The sequence below is a fragment of the Abramis brama genome (assembly GCF_963993115.1).
Source record: "Abramis brama genome assembly, chromosome: 2".
Taxonomy (NCBI): domain Eukaryota; kingdom Metazoa; phylum Chordata; class Actinopteri; order Cypriniformes; family Leuciscidae; genus Abramis; species Abramis brama.
The window spans coordinates 15,271,786-15,296,023 of NC_139964.1; the positions used below are offsets into that span (position 1 = coordinate 15,271,786).

The window sequence follows — 24,238 nt, forward strand, 5'->3', positions numbered from 1 at the left end:
CGTTAAAGAGTGGGGGGATGTCATATGGAGAGATTATGGTCCATTTCATTTTATGTGTTTCGTGTGGATTTGGCACTGTTTGTTTTTCTTTTCTTATTTGATTTGGTGTTTTTGTTGTGGTGTCATTTTATTATTCACATTATTATTTTGTGACTGTTGACCATGATTTAGAATGTGGGGTAACGCCCCCGTATTTCCCGGGGAGTCCGGATCACAGCTGATTAGCAGATGGACAGCTGTTGGTAATTGCCATGTCAAATCACAGACGGTAAAAAAGGCGAAGGAACTGAAAACAGGTGTCTGTGATCCCGTGAACTCTGTTGTGCAGCTCTGTTCTCCACATTTTTATTGTTGGACGGTAGCTGTGATTGTTTTTATTTCCCAGCCCCGACTGTTGCATGGATTATTGTCTGCTCGTGTTGAAGCTGAAGTTCTGTTGACTGATGGTCCTGCTGATAATCCGTTGGCTGCTGGTATCTTCGTCTTTCCTCTGCTGCGCCGTGATTGCTGCCGTTCTCTGCTGCGCTGGGATTGCTGCCGTCCTCATCTGTGCTGGACTGCTGCCGCCTCTGCTGCGATACAGATCGCTGTTGTTCTCCGCTGTGCTGCCCGGAGCTTTGCTTCGTCTGTCCTGGCCGGTGGTGTTGTGGAGCACTGTCTAACAATACTGGGAATTAGATTCGTCTGTTCCCAGTTTATTGGTGAGTGACGCCTTGTGTTAAGTTGTGTGCCTTGCCTCGTCTGAAGTTAAGATCTGTCTCACCTAAATTGAAGAGTTCCAGTCTGTCTACTGTAGTCATACCACTCTCATAACTATCTATTCACGAATTGCAGTGATTTAACTGAGTATTGCACGATTGATAGCTTTTCTAGTGTGGTGTTGTGTTTATGCTGTTTATCTATTGTGGAGATACTGGCGGCTCTTTCTTTTCTGTTTGTGTGAGTGTTGTGTTGATGCGCACGAGTGATTGACAGGTGGCCTGCTGTGTAGACGCCGCTACCTGGTGCGAGACGGACTTGCGTAAGAGGAAACGCTTATGGACTGTGTTTTTTCCGATGTCCAGCTTTTCAATTTGAGCGAGAGAGTGCGTGAGTGCACGGCGGGCTCTTTTCCCTTTATCATTGTAATCAGAGATTGTAATAAATAAATTTTTGTATTGAAACTGTTGTTTGGGTAATTCTGTTGTGTTGCTCCCACCAAACTAAAAGAACTTGCAAGTAAAAGATAAGGTTACTTTGATAGAGTCCCAGCTCTTTAATTGGGTGGCGTAGTCGGGCTGCATTGCTTGTATTACACATTCATTATTGTATTGGTATTGTATTATTGCAATCATTTGTAATTCATTCCTGTTCATGCACCTTATACATTGTTGTATGTTGTTGTTGCTTATTTTATTGGTTCTGTAATATGATAAATTTTAAGTTGATGCTTTTGCCCGTTATGTTTACTTTATTGGTTCTGTAATAAAATATATTTTTATCAATTTTTTTTGCCTGTTATGTTTACTTTATTGGGCAATAAAGACAGATTTTTGTTAACAAAGACAGTGTTTCTGAACATCAGTGACATTCAAAACAGTGTATGTTAGTACACTCTTAGTAACGATGTATGATGACGTAACCAAGTGGCGTCTCATTTCATAGGGGTATGTTTTCACCCCTAGCACTTACCACTCGGTTTCGAGGGACAAGGGCTAGGGGTAAGACGAAGGGGTAGGGGTAGGGGTAAGACAGAGAATTGGGATTCAGCCTTAATATATTTGTGAAATTTCAATCAAAATATTTGAGAATGGATAAACTGATCTGTTTCAAGAAACAAAAATATTACTTAAGTCAAATCAATATTATTAATATATAACACATTCTTAATAAATTGAGTAAGTTTACTCAGTTAAAACAATGCACCCCTCCCCCACCCTCTGACATGAGGACAACTCAACGGTTAGGTGAGCGTGCGCTGTTTGAACTCTCTCCAGTCCAGAACAGTTCTCCTCTTCTCAGCGTCGCGAAATTGGTGCATTTCCTCTGTGAAATTCAGGTTTGTGTATGTTTTATTTTATCTATAAAATCATTACTGTGCTTTAAATCATTTTATTTAATGCAAAACAACGTACAGAGGTGTGATGTGACACCTAAACGAGAGTCGCACCTGTCTTTACGCGTGATTGAAACGCCTTGCATAAACACATGACTTTATTCCTAAAGATAATGAATATAATTAATTTGGATGATAAAATGTCCTCAGAACTGCGCACTGTTTGTTTATTGGCAGGTTATGGAGTCAGTCGCTCGCAGTATCTTTCGGCTATGAGTGAAACGCAGGACGGCGGTCTAAAGTTGGAAGTTCACCCGCAGAGGCGAGTCCGTCTCCGGCACGAGAACCAGCGCTGATCCGGTGGAGATTGGATAACAGGCCGGTTGATTACACTTGAATTAGGCTACCTGAATGTTTAAATGTTTCATTTTTAATTCTAAAATGTTTATAATGTTTAAATGTAGGCAATATTGTATAGGCTACATGTTAAAACTGTGTAAAATTTGCTGCTGTACTCAGACAATAAAGGCCAATGTCATGTCTACTGGTGGTTTTATGGAATACTATTTTACAAAGGTTTAGAGGAAATAAAAAAAGTTAATATTACTCATAAATAAAAACAGTTAATATTACTCATTAATATTGTTTTTTAAATGTTTAAATGTTAAATTATTTCTACTCAATTTTATTTATTAATGTACCAGATGCAGTTACTCAGATTTACTTAATTATTTTCTTGCATTTACTCAATTCATACAGTATATTTAATTGATTTCACAGCTTTAAAATGTACTCAATTTTTTTTTGCGTATAAAAATGTTTAACTTAAAGTGTAGTTTTTTTTTTTATTATACATTTTAAATTTGCTGTTACAGAACATGAGGGGGAACGTGGAAGATAGAAACATCTCAATGATCGACACACCTGGACTGTATAACACATCCATCACACATGAAAAACATCTGAAGGCTGAGATTGAGAAGAGTTTGCAGATGTCTGATCCTGGTCCTCATGTGATTCTGCTGGTCATCAAACTTGACAGATTCACAAAGGAGGAGATGGAGACCGTGAAATGGATTCAGAAGAACTTTGGAGGAGATGCTATGAGATTCACCATGCTGCTGTTCACTGGAGCTGATATGTTAAATAAACCATTAGAAACATTTCTGCAGGAAAGCCCAGAGCTGATGAAGGTAGTGGATGAATGTGAGGGAAGATATCATGCCTTCAGTAATGTGGAGAAGGATGGAGCTCAAGTCACCGAACTACTGAAGAAGATCAAGACAAAAGTACAGAAGAATGAAGGAGGACACTATACCATTGAGATGTTCAAGAAAACTCAGAGAAAGATTGCCATTTTAAAAATGTTATGTTATGTAACTCCTGTTGTTGCATGTTGTTGTTTTCTATCCATCAAGAAGGTTCTGATACGACTTGCTTCGTAAGTTGTGAACATTGTAATCAAACTATAATCATGATAATAATGATTTTTTTATTTATTTTACTATTATTGATTTCATTATATTCATTTATTCACACATCTAAACGTATTTGAATCTTGTTTAGCGGTGGAAAATTATTTGTAAAGGTAACGGTCTAGAAAATAGACTTGTCAACAAGTAAAGAAAAATAAAACTTTAGTAATCAAAACAAATCGTTGTGTTTTTAATGGTTCTACATCACACACAGTAACTATTGCATAGATCAGTTTTGTACATTGCTGTTAGTAATGCTGCTATCAAATTAGTGGTGAAAATTGTATTAACTTTTAGATTTTTATTCTTTATCATGACAGAGAAAGAAAAATATCAATCGTTCAAACTGACATAAGCAAGATGCAGATGTGGCGATGCAGAGAGGCAAACAGTACTGAGGAGGTTTTAGTCTAGGTGGAACCTGCCCCAAAAACACCGACTACGCCACCCTGGGAATTTCACCCAGAGAATGATTTCTTTATTTCCTAATTGCAATACTATTGATTCACTTAAGGACACACAGGTAAGTAAACAATTCAGCCAGAGACGAAGTTCAATTTTTGAAAATGGGCAACAAATTTTATTCAATAATTTAAAAACACAATTTAAAACACATTCATAATCGCTGCTGAGGCTTACCAGTGGAGGAGAAGGGAGTCACGAAGGCAGGAAAGAATCCCAGGAAAAGTCACCCACGTGAACACACACAAACACTGAAAAACACAGCAAAGAAAACAGGGTAGACAACAGCACGCAGGAAGGGGATACCACCACCCGGACACCAACACCACCACCTTGGCTCTCAGCAACTGAAACGGACACAACCACACACGATCAAAAGGGGATTCACTCAACAGAAATAAAGTCAATATAATATTTAAATGAAGGAAGCAAATTAAAGTAATCTTAAATCACAAAATAACCAAACTGCCAGAACCAGCGATTCCATACCTGTCAACCCTCCCGTTTTTCCCGGGATTCTCCCGTATAAATATTTTCCCGTATTTCTCCCGTATTTTTAATCTTTCTATTAAAAAAAAAAAAAAATCCCACTGGGCGCACACCAGTTAAGCATAAATCCCGCCCTGCAGCTAATTTCATTGGTTAAGGTTACAATGACAGGTAGGTTTAGGGATCAGTGTTTGGTGTAGGCTCCGCTGAAATAGTTTTGGGGGATAAAAAAAAATAAAAATTCGCGCGAAAAAGAACAGCAGCAGCGTCCTGAGGATGGACGAACTATGCAGGGCTGCCAACTCTCACGCATTCACCGTGAGACACGCGCAATTGACACCCAGCCAACATTTGTATATGGGGCCCATATGGGTATGAAATGGGCTGAAAAATGGGCCCCATGTAGGATTGTCCGCGGGTTCCATAATGGCCCCATGTTAATTGACCAGATGGATTTCATGTAGGATTGCACTTGGTACTAGGTGGGACCCAAGTGGGCAAAATGCACAAGACCCATCTCTGTCCCAGCTTTAACCCAGTAGACATTTGTATATGGGGCCCATGTGGGTTTGAAATGGGCTGAAAAATGGGCCCTGTATGGGATTGTCCGCGGGTTCCATAATGGCCCCATGTTAATTGCCCATATAGATTTCATGTAGGATTGCACTTGGTACTAGGTGGGGCCCAAGTGGGCAAAATGCACAAGACCCATCTCAGTCCCAGCTTAACCCCGCCGACATTTGTATATGGGGCCCATGTGGGTTTGAAATAGGCTGAAAAATGGGCTCTGTATGGGATTGTCCGCGGGTTCCATAATGGCCCCATACCAACTGCCCACATGGATTTCATATAGGATGGCACTTGGTACTAGGTGGGACCCAAGTGGGCAAAATGCACAAGACCCATCTCTGTCCCAGCTTTAACCCAGCAGACTTTTGTATATGGGGCCCACGTGGGTTTGAAATAGGTTGAAAAATGGGCTCTGTATGGGATTGTCCGCGGGTTCCATAATGGCCCCATGTTAATTGCCCAGATAGATTTCATATAGGATGGCACTTGGTACTAGGTGGGACCCAAGTGGGCAAAATGCACAAGACCCATCTCTGTCCCAGCTTTAACCCAGTAGACATTTGTATATGGGGCCCATGTGGGTTTGAAATGGGCTGAAAAATGGGCTCTGTATGGGATTGTCCGCGGGTTCCATAATGGCCCCATGTTAATTGCCCAGATAGATTTCATGTAGGATTGCACTTGGTACTAGGTGGGGCCCAAGTGGACAAAATGCACAAGACCCATCTCTGTCCCAGCTTAACCCCATCGACATTTGTATATGGGGCCCATGTGGGTTTCGAAATAGGCTGAAAAATGGGCTCTGTATGGGATTGTCCGCGGGTTCCATAATGGCCCCATACCAACTGCCCACATGGATTTCATATAGGATGGCACTTACAAAAAGGTGGGCCCCAACTGGGCTACATGCACAAGACCTTTCTTGGTCCCAGCTTTAGTTTTTTTGTAGGTACTACAACGTTACTACATGGGCCGAAATATGGGCTGTAAGTGGGTTTGTCCATGGGTTCCATGTTGGCCCCAGCAACTTACTCATTTAGGTTTTATGCAGGATTTCACAGGGCTTTAGGTGGGGCCCAACTAGGAATCATATGCATGTGGCCCAATTAGGGATCATCTGGGTTCCATCTAAATGAGTAGCAACACCACACAAACAAGTTTTAAAGCATTAGAGCACACAGTGAGATTGAAATCTTTTCAAATTTAAATTTTATTGAAATTACCCATCATATTATGCAATATTCTGAAATTCCAGAGACAATATTTAAATAAGCAGATTTATGTCAGATTAAAGAGTATCTCTTTAAAGTTCTATACCTAATTGTTAAAATACATACTTTTAACCTGTATTTGACCCAGTCTTTACTGAAAGCTTTGAACATTTGAACAGAAAATAAAATGGGGGCAGTTAGAAGCAGCAACAACACATGTATCGGTACAGCTTACACTGCAGACAGTCATTTGTGCATTCTGGACACTGTCCTCCATCTCTTGTCCCAGACTATTTTGAGTGTTCCCTCTCAGTTTCTTGCCAGTTGATCTGAGCAGTCTTCTTAAGAGCCTCTGCAAAACAAATTTGTTTTTTTTAGAGATTAGGATTTTAGAGAAATCATGTTACTTACACATGTCACAATACCTTATGAAAAAATAACTTTTACTCAGGATAAAAAACAAAAACAGCATTAAACTTCAATTGGAATGGTCATGGTATTGGAATGTCACTGGAAGGGCATTTGGGAAATCAACAGAGAATTACTGTTTATTTATTCAGACTATTCCGATTTAATTTTGTTTTAATAAAACCAGTTTATAAAGTATGAATATGCAATGTGTTTGAAAGCATCAATTCATTAATTGATACAAGTTAACCCTTAAAAAAAATTATAAACAAAAATAATAATAATAATAATAATAATACATTATTTGTCTCAAGTCATTTTAATATTAGGTAGTTTCTCACAATCAGATTCTCAGTCCATGATAGAATGGGCCGACAAAATGATGCATAATTAAAGTATTTTAATTATTTTTTTATTGCTAATGATTTATGATTGCTTTTAAAGTAAAAATATAAAAATATTATTCTTTGTGTCTTTGGAAAATAATTGAGGTGATCACAGGTGTGGATGATTCTTAAATTTCCAGGATGGCTCGACTTCAGAGTCACAGTTTTAATAACAAGTTAGAATTGTTAAAATGAGAATCTGATTCTTTTAGTGTTTCAGACAGAGATCATGATTCTGAACAGATAAATTAACAACATAACATGTAATTTACTAGAGGTTCTGACAAATGTTAATTTCTGCAATCGATTTAAAATGAATATGAATCTGAATAAAAAAAAAAGTTTGAATGAATGATTTAATGACTAAAATACGTGTTTCATTACTGGATGAATCAGCGTTTTTGAACGAATCTCTAGAATGAATGATTAAAGTTTCAAGTGTCAAGATTCTTGCAAAAGTTGATTTACTCTATTTTGATTGCTACTGTAGACAGTGTTTATATCTGAACTATAAACTTTTATCTCAGTACTTCTGTGATCATTTGAATTAAGAGCTGATGTTGTTGTAATATTATTTAAGAATATAATAAATGACTGTTGTGTCAATCTAAAATGATCTTTCCACTCATCATTCTGTGAAGTGGTGCAGGACAACGTTGTCCAACAAGTGCTTGTTTCGGACTCTCATCTGCAGATGCCTTGTTTTGGGCATCTGGGCATTGTTTTGTTACTGCTTGATTAATATAAGCAGCACGGCAAACCTTTGTGTACTCCTCGTCTCCTAATAAGGACCTGAAATATAGGTAAATATAAGTCTGCTTTTTAAAACAACGGAGGATGGTTAGTTTGTGACAACAGCAGGAAACTGCATATTACGTTCACATCAAAAAGATTAAATCAGATTTGAAGCTTGTGACTTATAAATGCCCATCAACCTGATGACTTAGCATTCATGTAAAAACTATGTTCAGATTCATCAATCAGAATGATTTCATTCTGATCGAAACAAAACATTTCCATGTAAATGTGGCTACTGACAGCGCCAACGCAGATATAAATGTTCACTGTGATCTTACTTGACAAAGGTTTAAGACAAATCGTTTGTCATTTAGGAAAATATTGCGTGGGTATTTGAATCGAGATCAAAATCTTTCAACAATTTCAGCTCTAATTTCTGATAATATAAGTGGTAGGGGTGGAACGGTACATGTATTCGTATTGAACCGAAACGGTACGGGCGTCACGGTTCAGCGCATAAATTTACACGGAGAATACACAGTATAAAAATAAATAAAACTTGTGTGCAAATTAATGAATGTAATGTGGAACTACTGTTAGATACGCGGGTTCTTTAGGGACACCTAATCTGCATTCCCGCCTTAGCTCTGAAGCTGGCTGCGATGTAAAGATTGCAATGCTGGAATATATTGTGTGTGTGTGAGAGAGAGAGAGGCGCGGTCATGATCGAAAAGTCGCAAAGTGCTTACTGAAATTTGTGTGTGTGAGGTGTGATCGAACAGTGTAAACATAAAAACATACTCCGTCATTTTGTTTATACAGGACATCATTCAAACTGCAAAGTGTTTAAGTTACTGTTAATTAAAATTTTAAGAGAAAACAAATATATTAATCTGAAATGTAGCAAATTAATTCAATTAAATTAATTCAGGTACAATTACCAAACATATCTCAAGGTCTTTTTGTCTTTTTATTAATTTAATTAATAAACTAATTATATAAAACTATTGTCAGTGCACTACAAATAAACTGGTTCTATGCCTTACTTTATTAATAAAACTTATTTAAAAAATACAAGGCTTAAGTAATTTATTTTCCTTTGGTGGTACAGCCTGAGACATGCACAAGCCTTCTGCATTTTTGTTTTGCTTTGCTTTTTTCCTCCATTGTACCGAACTCGTACCGAACTGTGATGTCTGAACCGAGGCATGAACCGAACCGTGACTTCTGTGTACCGTTCCACCCCTAATAAGTGGCTCTGTATATTTCTGATATGTAGAGAAACATTACACTTAATTCAGAATCCTAACTACATATAGTATTAAAGTAGTTCACTTTAAAAATGAAAATTAGCCCATGATTTACTCATCCTAGGTATGTATGACTTTCTTGTTGCAGACGAATACAATCGGAGTTATATTAATAAACACATTGATGCTTCCAAGCTGCATAATGGCAGTGGATTGCAACCATTGCATCCATCAGATTGAAGCTCAAAAAAGTGCATCTATCCATTACATAAGAACTCTACGCGGTTAATAAAGGCCTTCTGAAGCGAAGCCATGAGTTTGTGTTAGAAAAATATTAATATTTAAAACAACTAGGTTCTGGGCAAACAAACATACAGATTCCACTTAAGGGTAAAGCGCAACTTATGCGAGTAATGCGACGTGCTGCTGATATTTACGCTACCCCATGATGCACTACGCTACTTCTGACGTCACAAGTTGCGTAAGTTGTGCTTTATACAAAAGTAGACTATGTATGGCCGGAAGCTAGTTATTTTACTTTCTAAAGTATTAAATATGGATACTTTTGGAAACTCATGGCCTTGCTCCAGAAGGGCTTTATTAACCCAACCCCATAGTTAATATAACTCCAATTGTATTTGTCTAAAAGAAGAAAGTTATATACACTAACGATGGCTTGAGGGTGAGTAAATCATGGGGTAATTTTCATTTTAGTGAAAATTACTACTACTCTAAGTCAATTATGTAAAATCTAATTTTGTAAATTTTATTAAATTAAGTAAAATCAAAACACCTCACACATAACAAAAGGTTAATAGATTCATACCAGAAGTGACAGTGCAATCCTTCACCAAATTGCCAGTACTCATCTGGATCCTTGGTCAATCTGAGGTGGGATGGAGGGGGCTGATAAGTCCTTAAAAAGAAAGATTTAATTTGTACCATTCCTTTAAACAATATTAAACAAAACGTATTTAAATTGTACCAACATTTGCCATTATTAAACATTCAGACAACATGAACAAATGGTCACCAATAGCTCCCTGGGTGCCGCAGCAAAACCGTCTGCCCACTGCTCTGGGTGTGTGTTCAGTGTGTGTGTGTGTTCAATACTCACTAACACACACACACACACTATGAACACACACCCGGAGCAGTGGGCAGCCGTTTTTGCACATACATGTCACGTCACATCACACAATTGTAGCTTTGAAAAAAGCAAATTGGTACACCAAAATCAAACAGACCATCTAATAATTTTACCTGTCGCCACATTTATCCTGTTATGACACGTCTGAGGGTCTTTCCCTTGATGCTTTTCAGTGAACTAAATAAAGGACTGATGATGGTGACATGTTCTCCTTTCTTTGTCACTTTAGAGAAAGAAAGGCAAAAGGATAAAAAGTTACTCAGATTTGTCACTGGTAGATGAAATTACTTTTGATGATGAGAATAATACTTTTAACTACATAATATATTAATCCCAATGTAAGGTTTAGAAGCAATGGTTAAAATTGACTTGCATCTTACTGAAGTTGATAATCGTGGTGGATTTGTCTCTCTGTTGGGTGCCTGTTCTCCCCAAAAAATCTTCTTCCAGTGCTTGAGATATATATATATATATATATATACATATATAAATGACAGTTATATCAGTCACTTTACTCATTCGGATGCTCCTTCCCTAGAAAAATAAATAAATACATCAAATGCAATAGTTCCACTTTAGCACAATCAAATACACTTAACCTCAGCACTACTTCCAGATAACTAAAGTTGCATTAAGTACAACATTTGTTGTTCTTATTGACTTTAAGTATATAATTTAGGATACCAAAGTACAATTGCAGGGTATTTATATTAAGTACATAAATATGTAAATGCATTTGTAGTAAACTTAGCATAAAATAAATTTTTCAAATATATTTTAGTTATATATTTTTTCCAATAGGGTTTTCATGTGTTTGAGTTTTAAACTAGCTGACTAACATTGACATCAGAGGCTACAACGTGCTAATACGCTAATCACTATTAGCATCTTACTGTAATCAAATCAATGGTACACATACACGCGCGCGCACACACACACACACACACACACAGCTGCAGGTTGTAGTACGTCCGTTATCCGTGTGTAAAAGTTAACTGACACAGAACATTTCTGGGAGGTTAATGAACTCCATTAACACAAGATTTGTTTACCTGCATTATATATTCTACCATGAACTATATTAACATTCGTATCCACTTATTTTAATGTAATGCCTAAACGTTTAAATATATATTAATTGATCTCTGTTTTTTCTAAACTAATAGGACATGAACACAAAACATAACTACGTAATAGAGACTGAAAAATGTTCTCTTACCTGATATCACCAAAATGTTTGCAGGACTCACACATCCAGAACGACCTTCCTCTGTGTTCACATATCAGCTTCTGTTCTCCTCCGTTTACATGTCACAACGCAAATTAGTTTAAAATAATAATTTAACAGGCATAAGGAAAGACCGAGTAATCTTGCCGAGCAGTAGCACACACACGTCGTCATCGTATTTTCAAACTTGACCAGTAAAAAGGCGCGCACGGTTGTCATTGGCCAGTTACGTAGATGACAGTCATATTAACCAATCATGATCAAAGAAGGTGAAACAACCAATAGTAATTGTTTCAGGGTGATAATGGAAAAGATTACTTTTCTTTCTTTTTTTTTTTTTGTTTAAAGAAATGTGTTTAGTTTTATTTGTATACTATATTTGATTAGTTGGTCAAATAGTGTTTGATGACAGTGTGAATAAAAATGCAATCCTGCATGGTAAGCTTTAGGCAAACACAAAATTGTAAGTCCTAACAAAATCACACAAAGCAAAAAAGTTTCTGCTTGTACTTCTCTCTTGAGATTGAAATTATATCCATTATTATTATTATTATTATTATTATTATTATTATTGTTAATAATATGATTATATTTTAACATAAATTTAGATTTTTGAAGTGGTGTTTTGATCAAAATATCATACAATGCTAAAATAACAAAATAATAATTAGAAATAATAATAATTCAAAGATTATGTATTCCTTGAAGACATGACATTGATTCAACATACAGATTTTGTAAAAACAAACAAACAAACAAAATAAAAAACTTAACAACATTAAAACAACAACTGACATTATTTCAACCATATTTCAACTTTGAGGGTCAGTCATGTGCCAACTATGACTGAAAAGAAAAGTCTGTACTGTTGACCTCAAAAGAAAACTGAACACAAAACACAAAATGCTAAATGAATGAAACTGCACTTTATTCTGTACTCCTGTATATTATGCAAATATGATTTCTGAATTTACATTGGATTTTCTTCAAACCATGAATTTCCATTCTATCTTTCTTTACTTGGGCTATTTCATCATCTGAACTGATGTGCCCCTCTCAATAATCAAAACCCTAACCCCAATATTCAAAATCAGAATTACATTGTCACTAACTAACTGACCAGAAAACTCTGGAGTATCTCCGTTGAATAAGGGCATATGGCTGTTGCTAGAGGTTTGATTTCTTCTACCCATCTCTAAGCCATTATAAAAGATTTTGATAGACAGAATTTGATAGCTTCTGTAACCCATTCTTCATATTGTACAGTGACCATTTTCTGGATATTTTGAACCATTTGTATAGATTTTAAAATAACTATATGGAGGATAAGCATTTTGCAGTAACTCACAAAATCAGACCACTAAAAGTTGACACTTTGAATATTTAAAGTCATGGGTTGGAACTAATGTCTGCTGAACACCAACACTCCAGGACTGGATTTGAAGAGCCATGGCCTATACTGTAACCACATGCACTATATTGCCAAAAGTATTGGGACACCCCTCCAAATCATTGAATTTGGGTGTTTCAATCACTTCCATGGCCACAGTTGAATAAAATCAAGCACTAGGCATGCAGACTTTTCTACAAACATTTGTGAAAGAATAGGTTGCTTTCAGGAGCTCAGTGAATTCAAGCGTGGTACCAGGTTTCCACCTGTGTAATAAGTCCATTTGTGAAATTTCCTCACTACTAAATATTCCACGGTCAGCTGTTAGTGGTATTATAACAAAGATTATAAATTACAAAAATATACTGTATATAATTATTTTAATGATTGTGAAGATATGTTATTTACAAGTGTATAGTTTATGATGTAATTTACAGATGCACAATTTATATTTACTACAAAATTCATTATATTTACAATTATACTTGAATGTATTTCCCCATTCATAAACCATATAGAGATTACCTATGTGGGTACAACCTTGGGCTCATGTAGGCAGCCTATATAGGACTGATTGTGTTTGCCCATGTCTGACCCATATGGTTTATCAAAGTGGACCCCATATGTTTTTCCCATACATAACGCATATCGAAATTACCTATGTGGGTACCACCTTGGGCCCATGTAGGCAGCCTATAAAGGACTGATTGTGTTTGCCCATGTCTGACACATATGGTTTATCAAAGTGGACCCCATATGTAATTCCCATTCATAACCCATATAGAGATTACCTATGTGGGTCCCACATTGGGCTCATGTTGACAGCCCATATAGGACTGATTGTGTTTGCCCATGTCTGACCCATATGGTTTATCAAAGTGGGCCCCATATGTAATTCCCATTCATAACCCATATAGAGATTACCTATGTGGGTACCACCTTGGGCCCATGTTGGCAGCCTATATGGGACTGATTGTGTTTGCCCATATCTGACACATATGGTTTGGCCAAGCGGGCCCCATATGTATTTCCCCATTCAGAACCCATATAGAGATTACCTATGTGGGTACCACCTTAGGCTCATGTAGGCAGCCTATATGGGACTGATTGTGTTTGCCCATGTCTGACCTATATGGTTTATCAAAGTGGGCCCCGTATGTATTCCCCATTCATAACCCATATAGAGATTACCTATGTGGGTACCACCTTAGGCTCATGTAGGCAGCCTATATGGGACTGATTGTGTTTGCCCATGTCTGACACATATGGTTTATCAAAGTGGGCCCCGTATGAATTCCCCATTCATAACCCATATAGAGATTACCTATGTGGGTACCACCTTGGGCTCATGTTGGCAGCCTATATAGGACTGATTGTGTTTGCCCATGTCTGACCCATATGGTTTATCAAAGTGGACCCCATATGTTTTTCCCATTCATAACACATATCGAAAATTACCTATGTGGGTACCACCTTGGGCCCATGTAGGCAGCCTATATGGGACTGATTGTGTTTGCCCATGTCTGACACATATGTTTTGGCCAAGCGGGCCCCATATGTATTTCCCCATTCAGAACCCATATAGAGATTACCTATGTGGGTACCACCTTGGGCTCATGTTGGCAACCTATATAGGACTGATTGTGTTTGCCCATGTCTGACACATATGGTTTATCAAAGTGGGCCCCATATGTTTTTCCCATTCATAACCCATATAGAGATTACCTATGTGGGTACCACCTTGGGCTCATGTTGGCAGCCTATATAGGACTGATTGTGTTTGCCCATGTCTGACCCATATGGTTTATCAAAGTGGACCCAATATGTTTTTCCCATTCATAACCCATATCGAGATTACCTATGTGGGTACCACCTTGGGCCCATGTTGGCAGCCTATATAGGACTGATTGTGTTTGCCCATGTCTGACACATATGGTTTGGCCAAGCGGGCCCCATATGTATTTCCCCATTCATAACCCATATAGAGATTACCTATGTGGGTACCACCTTGGGCCCATGTAGGCAGCCTATATGGGAGTGATTGTGTTTGCCCATGACTGACCCATATGATTTATCAAAGTGGACCCCATATTTTTTTCCCATTCATAACCCATATCGAGATTACCTATGTGGGTACCACCTTGGGCTCATGTTGGCAGCCTATATAGGACTGATTGTGTTTGCCCATGTCTGACCCATATGGTTTATCAAAGTGGACCCAATATGTTTTTCCCATTCACAACCCATATCGAGATTACCTATGTGGGTACCACCTTGGGCCCATGTTGGCAGCATATATGGGACTGATTGTGTTTGCCCATGTCTGACACATATGGTTTGGCCAAGCGGGCCCCATATGTATTTCCCCATTCACAACCCATATAGAGATTACCTATGTGGGTATCACCTTGGACCTATGTAGGCAGCCTATATGGGACTGATTATGTTTGCCCATGTCTGACCCATATGTTTTATCAAAGTGGGTCCCATATCTTTTCCCCATTCATAACCCATATAGAGATTACCTATGTGGGATCTACTTTGGGCCCATGTTGGCAGCCTATATGGGACTGATTGTGTTTGCCCATGTCTGACACATATGGTTTGGCCAAGCGGGCCCCATATGTATTTCCCCATTCAGGGCCCATATAGAGATTACCTATGTGGGTACCACCTTGGGCCCATGTAGGCAGCCTATATAGGACTGATTGTGTTTGCCCATGTCTGACCCATATGGTTTATCAAAGTGGGCCCCATATATTTGCCCTATTCATAACCCATATAGAGATTACCTATGTGGGTACTACCTTGGGCTCATGTTGGCAGCCTATATAGGACTGATTGTGTTTGCCCATGTCTGACCCATATGTTTTATCAAAGTGGGCCCCATATCTTTTCCCCATTCATAACCCATATAGAGATTACCTATGTGGGCACTACCTTGGGCCCATGTAGGCAGCCTATATGGGACTGATTGTGTTTGCCAATGTCTAACCCATTTGATAAACCCGAATGGGCCCCATTTGTGTTGCCCATTTTGAGCCCATGCACTCATTTCCCATTAGTGACCCAACTCGGACCCACATGGGGAGCCCACCTGTTTTTGCCCATGTGGGACTTACTTAGCTGACCCAAGTGGGCCCCAGATAAGATGCCCATTTTGGGACCATGCCCACTTGGTACCCACGTAGCCCAAGCATAAACCATGTGGGGCCCACATATACATGTTGGCTGGGCACTTTTCACACGCTCTCACGCCACACATCCATTTTCTCACGCACAGAAACATCGCGAAGCAAAGAGGACACGGAGACCGACAGACTAGACAGAGCAGGTTACTTATGATATAAAAAAAATCTCAGCTCTCCAATTCGGTCACTTTTATTATGAAATTCAAACAATAAATACCGTTTTGGCACTTGTAAATGTGACGCGACAGATCCCTAGCAGCACGTGAACTGATCATCTCTACTAGCTAATAGTAAAAAAAACACAAACACTGTTGAAAGATACAGTAGGCTAACTTACCGAAATGTATATTCCTCATACATAATATCGACCAATCAGTGTTTTTTTATCAGCGTGAAGAGGTCAATAACACAGCTGGAGAACAATTATGTCAGATTTACCTCAGGAAAGCCATTAAATGAACATTGTAACTGTCCGCTTGGAGTTATTTAAAAGGTCTTGATTAATGAGTGTAAATGCATATTTTGTGTATTTATAAAGAACGTTTTTATTGGGATTGTGGCGTAGATATGAACACTTCACTCTGCGCGGGCACCAGTGACTTCCACTAGTGGGCAGTATAGTTTCTCCCACTAGGCTAAACTAACCCTAAATAAACCCGTGCTTACGAGTTACAGCTGTGGCAAACTCATAAACAAAGAAAGAGCGAACCAAAGGGAGTAGAATTTTTGTCTTATTTTAAATAAACACAAAAAATAGAGATGAAAAAATAACTTAAGTAAAAATTTACTTTTGTTATGGTTTAATAAATGTCTATGGATATCTTCAAAAAAAAAAAAAATAATTTTGGCGGATTTTTTTTTTCTATATAGTGTTGATATGGCAACTAGTAAATACACAAAGTTTCATCATCCAAGCATGTGCGGAAGTATTTAAAACAAGCGTGTTACAACTAGCCCCGTGTTACGTTGTGCCCCGCGCTCCCCTACACAGTAAAGACGGTAAACTTAGGAACGATAAGGAACAAAGGAAATTGCCGGGTTTGGTTTAACGCCCTTGGGAAGCGGAACGAGGTACATGTAGTTGTTTATATGTGGATGTTGCGGGAGTGAGGTGTTCATGTTTATTGTTGTAAGTTATTTAAGCTATGTATTGACAAAGAGCCATTTCGCTTTGATAAGTTAATCTATGTGTAATTTAAAGGTTATGAAATATAGATTTTGGTGGAGAATGATGATTGTTTAGTGGTGTATTTATTTAGGTTTATTGTTTGAGTATGTTTGATTTTGCTAAGGAAATGTGTATAAAAGTACTTATGTTTGTATTTATCTGTATATTTTTATAGTTTTCACGGTGTATTACGGATAATGCAAAAGGAAATAAAGAAACCGTAAGGACATCAGTCGAGACTCTCCACATCTTGCTTATACCCACCGGGGGCAGTTACAAACATAATATGGGCTATAGCACGTAGTTGGCAAGAAAAAAAGAGCTATAGAGAGTATTTTGCTAAACATGTGTACATATTTATTATATTTTTACTTATATCATTAAATAAAGTTGTTATTATAATAAAAAAAAAACGCATTATATTTAGTTATTTTTAACCTTAAATAATACTGCCAGCTGATAGGGCTCTCTGTATGTTTACAGCATTAGGCGAGTTTTTTTCTTGAGAAAAATAACGCCTATCTTGAGTACCTAATAGGCCTATTTATCCAAATGAGTCAATATTAAATCAGATCACAATAATTTAATTTAATTGAAATAATAAAAAGCGTAGCTTACCAGAAATTGTACCATGTAGACATTGTAACATGGTTTACATGTTTTTAAAGTTGCTGATACAATGTTCAAAATATGCACGTTAGGCAAGCAACACTCCAGGACGGACGTGCAGCAATCAGATCACGTTAAAATTGATGGTACAATGTTCAAAATGCAAGTTAAACAAACAACAATCCAGGCAAAACAGCAGCTAGTGAATAAATGCTCTGCAACTGACGTCAATCTCCAGATGAACCAGCCCAGTTCCGATCAAGCAGCGTTTTGTATCACCCAGGAGGAGGCAGCTCAAAGGGTACAAACAGTACAGGCAGCTTTCGGTAACATCCGCTTTTAAATGCGTTGAACAACGGAGTAAAGGACTGGCCCGTCAACCGGAGATCTATAGCACAGCAGAGCAACGCATGGAGTGAGTGACCCGGAAGTATGACGCACTTCCGTCACCAGCGAGCAAGAGGGCAGTCAAGAGGACAACTACCTGTATTTATGAGTGGAGCCTGTGGCAGTGATTGGCCAAAAGAATGCCAGCTCGTTACGAGTTAACTCATACTGCTACACAGAGAAACAGCGAACAACCTCTAAGTACTGAATATTTAATTCATCCATCCATCAATCCATGCACTTTTTATTCATCCATATATCTGTCAATCTTTTTTACAGTGTCAGATCTGAATATTGTGTTGTTGGGTAAGACTGGAGCAGGAAAGAGCGCGTCAGGAAACACCATCATCGGAGTTAGAGGAACATTTGAAGAAGTTTTTTCTCCTGAGTCTGTGACCACAACCTGTAAATCAGAACAAAAAAAAGGTAGACGGGCAAACAATCACAGTGATTGACACTATAGGACTCCCTGATACCTCAAAGAAGATTACAGATGTTCAAACCAAAATTGAGCAGATATTTGATTGTACAAATGATGGTGTTGATGTGTTTCTGCTGGTGATCAAACTGGTTGAGAAATTCACAGAGGAGAGCAGGAAAGTTGTGAAATGGATCCAGGAAAATTTTGGTAAGCAGTTCTCAAATCACACAATAGTGCTCTTTACTCATAAAGATCAACTACCTAAAGGTGAGACAATAGAGAATTATCTGAAAAAATCAGATACTGGAATACTGGAATCAGTAGTTAATCAATTTCCAGAATGTTATACTGTTCTTGATAACAAAGATAAAGACCAATCTCAGGTCAAAAACCTGCTGAAAAAGATAAACACACTGAGAGAGAAGAACAAAAACAGGAGATACACTGCACAGGATTATATGGAGACTCAGGATGAAATGCTACAGAGAAAATGTCTCACTAGAGCAGCTGTAGGAGGAGGAGGAGGATTAGGAGCAACTGCATTAACTGTAGGAAAGGCAGCAGTAATAGGAGCAGCAGCAGGTACAGTTCTGGTAGCAGCAGCAGCTGGTTTAGGAGTGTATTTTTTAGATAGAAAATATATCTGCAGCTCCAGCAACTTTATTTATGAATTTGATGTAATACTATGTAAACTCATTTGTGGCTCTTTAAATGTAAGGTGTGAGAATGCGTCACTTTAGCGGAAATGACAAAAATATTGCGTCGCCCCCAATGGACTGATGAAGAGCGGACGCCTAACGAGGCTCTGAAAGTTGAATTTAAGTTTAAAATAAGTGTTGTTTCAAGTCAAAAGGGGACAGTAAAGAAGATTTTGTTAAACAAAGGACTCAATGACCTCTTTTCATGACAGGCAGCCAATGAGGTATTTGTTTCACATGTATATTTGTTTGATGTATTGAAAGCATCACTTTTTTTGCATCTCGTTTCCTTTAAGACTGCATTGTATAGGCTGATGTGTTTGTACTATGTCCATTTATGAATGCAGTTCTCACGGCGTAAACAAGATGAGCCAAATAATTAAAACACCCGTTTTAAGGAACCGACCTGTGTCTGTGTTGTTGTGAAGAGAGCTACACTTTGCGTGTTAATTTAAAAAAAAAAGTTAAAAAAAAAAAAATGTTATTCTTGTTATCAGAGAGCAATATAAAAATAAATAAATCTGCGTTTAAGTTCATTCTTACGGTTTTCAAAAAGATATGGATACAACAATGCTATTATTATCTTGAGTTTGAGTCTCAGTACCTGCAGGATGTATAGGTGTGGGGATCATTATACCCTCATCAGAGGTGCCCTTGAGCAAGGCAACGAACCCCCAAGTGTGTGTGTGTGTGTGTGTGTGTGTGTGTGCACTTGGATGGGTGAAATGTAGAGCACAAATTCAGAGTATGTGATAGCATACTTGGCTACAAGCACCAAAAAATGAAAATGCTGTCATCATTTACTCTCCCTCAAGTTGTTTCTTCTGCTGAACACAAAAGAAGATATTTTGAAGAATGTCAGTAATCAGACAGTAAATGGACCCCATTGACTTCCATAGTAGGGAAAAAAATACTATGGAAGTAAATGGGTATGGAATTCAACTGTTTGGTTACCGACTTTCTTCAAAATATATTATTTTGAGTTCAGTAGAGGAAAGAAATACATACAGGTTTGGAACAACTTGACCCACTGCGCAATATGAAGTCGGAGTGACGTCTTTTTCATGTAATTTTTGGACGTCCAAATTCGGTCCACTGAAGGGGTTGTTTTGTGACGCCAGGCGACGTCTTTTTTTTCGATGTCTTCCGCACGTGTAATGTTGACGTCTGTCAAGAAAAGTTCGTTTGTGGAAAGAAGGAAGGAGACGGGGTCGGCTTGCTGTGGATTGTGTGTTTTATTAGATAAGTCTTTTCCAAACAATAATCGCGCTCAGTGCTCTCTCACACACTCTTCAATAACTTTCTCCTCAAACAAAACAGCAGCTTCACACACACACACACACACACACACACACACATCAGTTATTGCTTTCCCTGGGAATCAAACCCATGATCTTGGCATTGCAAGCACCAACGCTCTACTGTTTGAGCTACAGCATCACACCTTTGTACATGCAGTGTTGGGAAAGTTCACTTTCTACATGAACTAGTTCAATGTTCAGTTCACAAATTTTAAAATGAACTACTTCAGTTCATACTTAAAATTTTGAACTAAGTTCACGGTGTGTTTTAGCCGGGTTTTCGCCTGGAAGGCTCTATAGAAATCTGGCACTCTATTGAACGAAGTTAAACTGAGAGAGCGTGGTGTTCACAGACACCAGAATGAACGAGTTCACAGTGACGTTCATCAGGCAGTAATACGGTACGTTCAGTTCACGTTCGCCCAAAATATGAACGAGTTCATGAACTATCGTTCAATGAACGCGTTCAGGCACAACACTGTGTACGTGTCTCCAGTTAACACCTGATGCTGAGACGATCAAATAGAGTTTTTGGAAAATGATCTTAAATAATTATAAATAATCTGTATTCATATGTATTAATCATGTTGATAATAACAATGTTGATATTTGTAAATAAATAAAAAATATTCATGTAAATTTTCTGCACCTGTCATAGACGTCCAAATGACGTCCAAAAAAATTACCCAGTTCAAAGGTCCAATGTTGAACGTCAATATGATGTCCAAGTTGGGTCATGGTTGGACGTCCAAATAGTGGACCTAGTTTGGACGTCGAATAGATGTCCAGAATTGGTCATGGACCGACAGACCCAATATAGACATGATCTGCACGTCTATCCAACGTCCAATGTTTAGTGGGGAGGGAGAGTAAATGATGACAGAATTTTCATTTTTTGGGTGAACTATCTCTTTAAAGCATCACATTTGATAACGTCAGATTGTGCACCACTATCTCCTTTGTTTACACGAGGCGAGTCTGTGCAATGGTGGCAATAGCCAAAATATTGCAAATAACAGAATACAAAAATATAATAAAATAATATAAAAAAATATAACACAAAATAATAACCTTTCTTCTGATTGGCCAACATGGCTGTGACTGACATATTTTAGATCTGTCAGTGCAAGCTGCTTTCAGTTGAAACAGCTCAATAATGCATTTCAGTCTGGGACTATCTTAAGCTTTGTCTGTGAAACCGGGGGTCACGATCTCAGCAGAGGAGGATTAAACAACTCCACAAACAGCATTACCAGCTTCACTTATGTAGTGTCTGGACCAATCAGACACACACAAATTATTCATTTATTTAATGAATAATCCAGCAAACTCACTCTCCCAACAAAGGCCTGTGAAACTTCCCCCAAAAACTGACATCCCAATCCCCAGATAGCAACATTGTTTCGGCCCACTTCTGGCACTTGTGGAATGCGGATCTGGCCCACATGCAGCGTGGAATGATGGCACTTGAGTGGACTGCTCCTGTTTGCAAGATCTGGGCCACAAGAAGGCCATAGCAATGCCACATGTCAGCCAAGAGCAAAGAAATAAACCAGAACTGGACATTATCTGAGCCACAAAGTCTGTGTATATTAAATATACTTGTCATTTTTAGAGATTGTTTTTCTTCTTCTGGCTTGAACTTCCAGCCTAGTTTGATCCTGGTTTAGTCATAGACAGTATATAAACTGGACACAGCGACCCCATAGGTTTCAACGGAGAAAAGTGAAGCAAATTATAAGCACTAATTTCCTGATGGCTGAGCGTTCTGCGCAGACTCAAACTGAGCTTGACGGCGTGGATGTGACGTGAGCAGCCTGCCTGACAGTTGTAAATCTTCTAGGAGCTGTGCCAAGAAAAATCGGAATCATTCCCTTCCGAATCTTGCAGAGACGCTGAGCGTGAGTAGGAGCTGTCCATGAGCTAGGAGCAGGAGCAACTTTATGACTCTCTATGGGCTTCTCCCTTGACTTTATCGGACTTTATGCCTCCACGTCCCCCCGATTGACTGCGAGCTTCTCCTCCTGTCTATACGGTAATTTCCAGAGAAAATTTCCAGTTTTTTTTACAAAAACTGCTTCTACGGGGCTATAACTTAAGATACAATGTAATGGAGCATTTTATACATTGTCGTGTTTCTTTAGAAATAAATAATGGACAAATGGGAGTCTTTAAACGCCTCAGATGTAAAGTTATTCGCTGTCAAAGTGACGCCAAAATGAACGGGAGTCAATGGAATGCTAACCGCAGGTGAAGGCTTGATAGCCAATGGCGGTTGCTGGGGGTGGTACGGAAATCGAGAGCTCAATTACCCCCCTGGGTTTAGTCCTCTACACAATGTCTGTCTTCTTCCATTAGATGGCGCCGTTGTGGGCTAAATAGGGTTTTGCTACATGTAATTTTTTGTATGTCTGTGTTTATTGTTTTATCTGGTTATTAAAGTCCTGTGTCTAAAGGACTGTCACTTCAGAAAGACATAGTTCCCTTTCGTTGTCACTCCGAGTTACGTCGGATGACGACGAATGGGGTTTCGCTTAGAAATCCCATCATCTTCGAGTCTTAAAACACGAGCCAATGGCAAAGAAATGCCATGGGTCTGCGGAATTTGCATAGCGTAACTCCGCCCCACCCTGGGGGTATATAAGGAAGTCGCGAGCAACATGCAGATATGTTTTCGCTTCGGAGCCAAGTTGATGTACTTCACTCCACAGCCAAATCCTGAGTTTATCTCTTCATCTCTTCGAGACGAGCTTCTCTCCAGGTGTTGGTGTGACAGCGAGTTCCAGCGAGTGCACATTCCCTGCTGATCTGTGCAGTGATTTGCCAGAGTTTGTGTGTTCTCTCCCTGGTCGCTTCAACACTCTGCGGAGAAATCTCCTTTCACAAAAGAGCATTGCACGCGGCACGTCTTTTTAAAGATGCCTCGCCCGTGCACTTCTGGTTGCGGTCTATTCGTGTCTGACTCTGATGGGCACAATCGCTGTCTTGTGTGTCTGGGTGTTGAGCACGCTAAGGCAGCGTTTGTGGATGAGTCATGTTCCCACTGCGGGAACATGCCCATCGCACGGTTGAGATCGAGACTCAATGATCTTCATGTGAGAGTCCCCTCATCCGCACCCCGATCTACTGGTCCCGAGAGGGCTGGTACTTCGGCTGGCGGCCAGGGTGATCTGAGGGTTACAGTGTGGAACAAAGCGCCGACTATTCCACGCTCCACACTTCCCTCTGTTCCCGTGCAACCCGCGAGTGTCCGCGTGGAAACCGCTGTACAGTCTTCTGACTTGCCGCGAGTTTCATTCGGCGCTCCAGAGGAGGACGTGATGTCGATCGCTGCATCACAAGGTGGGCAGGAGTCCTCGGGAAGTGAGGATTCGGCTGTGCTGCCACCCTCGGGTGCCCCAGCATTGTCCGAGTCTGATCCCGAGATGACGGCCATGCTTTCCCGGGCAGCCGCGGCGATCGGTCTTGAGTGGTCCCCGCCACCTGGGCCGGTTCGTTCGCGGCTGGACGATTGGTTTTTGGGTGCGGCTGCTGATCCGCGTCGGCAGCCAACCCCAATGCCTTTTTTCCCGGATGTGCATGAGGAGGTCACGAGGTCCTGGAAGGCACCATTGTCTTCCCGTGATCGCTCGGCGACCGCCTCCGCCTTGCCTCCCCTTGATCAGGCGGCC

At 39.3% G+C, this 24,238-nt stretch overlaps 2 long non-coding RNA genes across 2 annotated transcripts; both read right to left on the bottom strand.

Annotated features, from left to right (window-relative positions):
• Positions 1 to 2,923: 2,923 nt before the first annotated feature.
• On the bottom strand, positions 2,924 to 18,153 carry LOC311078109. Its single transcript, XR_014605051.1, has 3 exons — positions 17,770 to 18,153; positions 4,150 to 4,319; positions 2,924 to 3,303 (listed from the first exon to the last, which is right to left on the bottom strand). It is a non-coding gene; the product is annotated as an uncharacterized lncRNA (long non-coding RNA).
• Positions 6,465 to 10,334, bottom strand: LOC311078393. Its single transcript, XR_014605155.1, has 3 exons — positions 10,288 to 10,334; positions 9,851 to 9,940; positions 6,465 to 6,594 (listed from the first exon to the last, which is right to left on the bottom strand). It is a non-coding gene; the product is annotated as an uncharacterized lncRNA (long non-coding RNA).
• Positions 18,154 to 24,238: the final 6,085 nt, after the last annotated feature.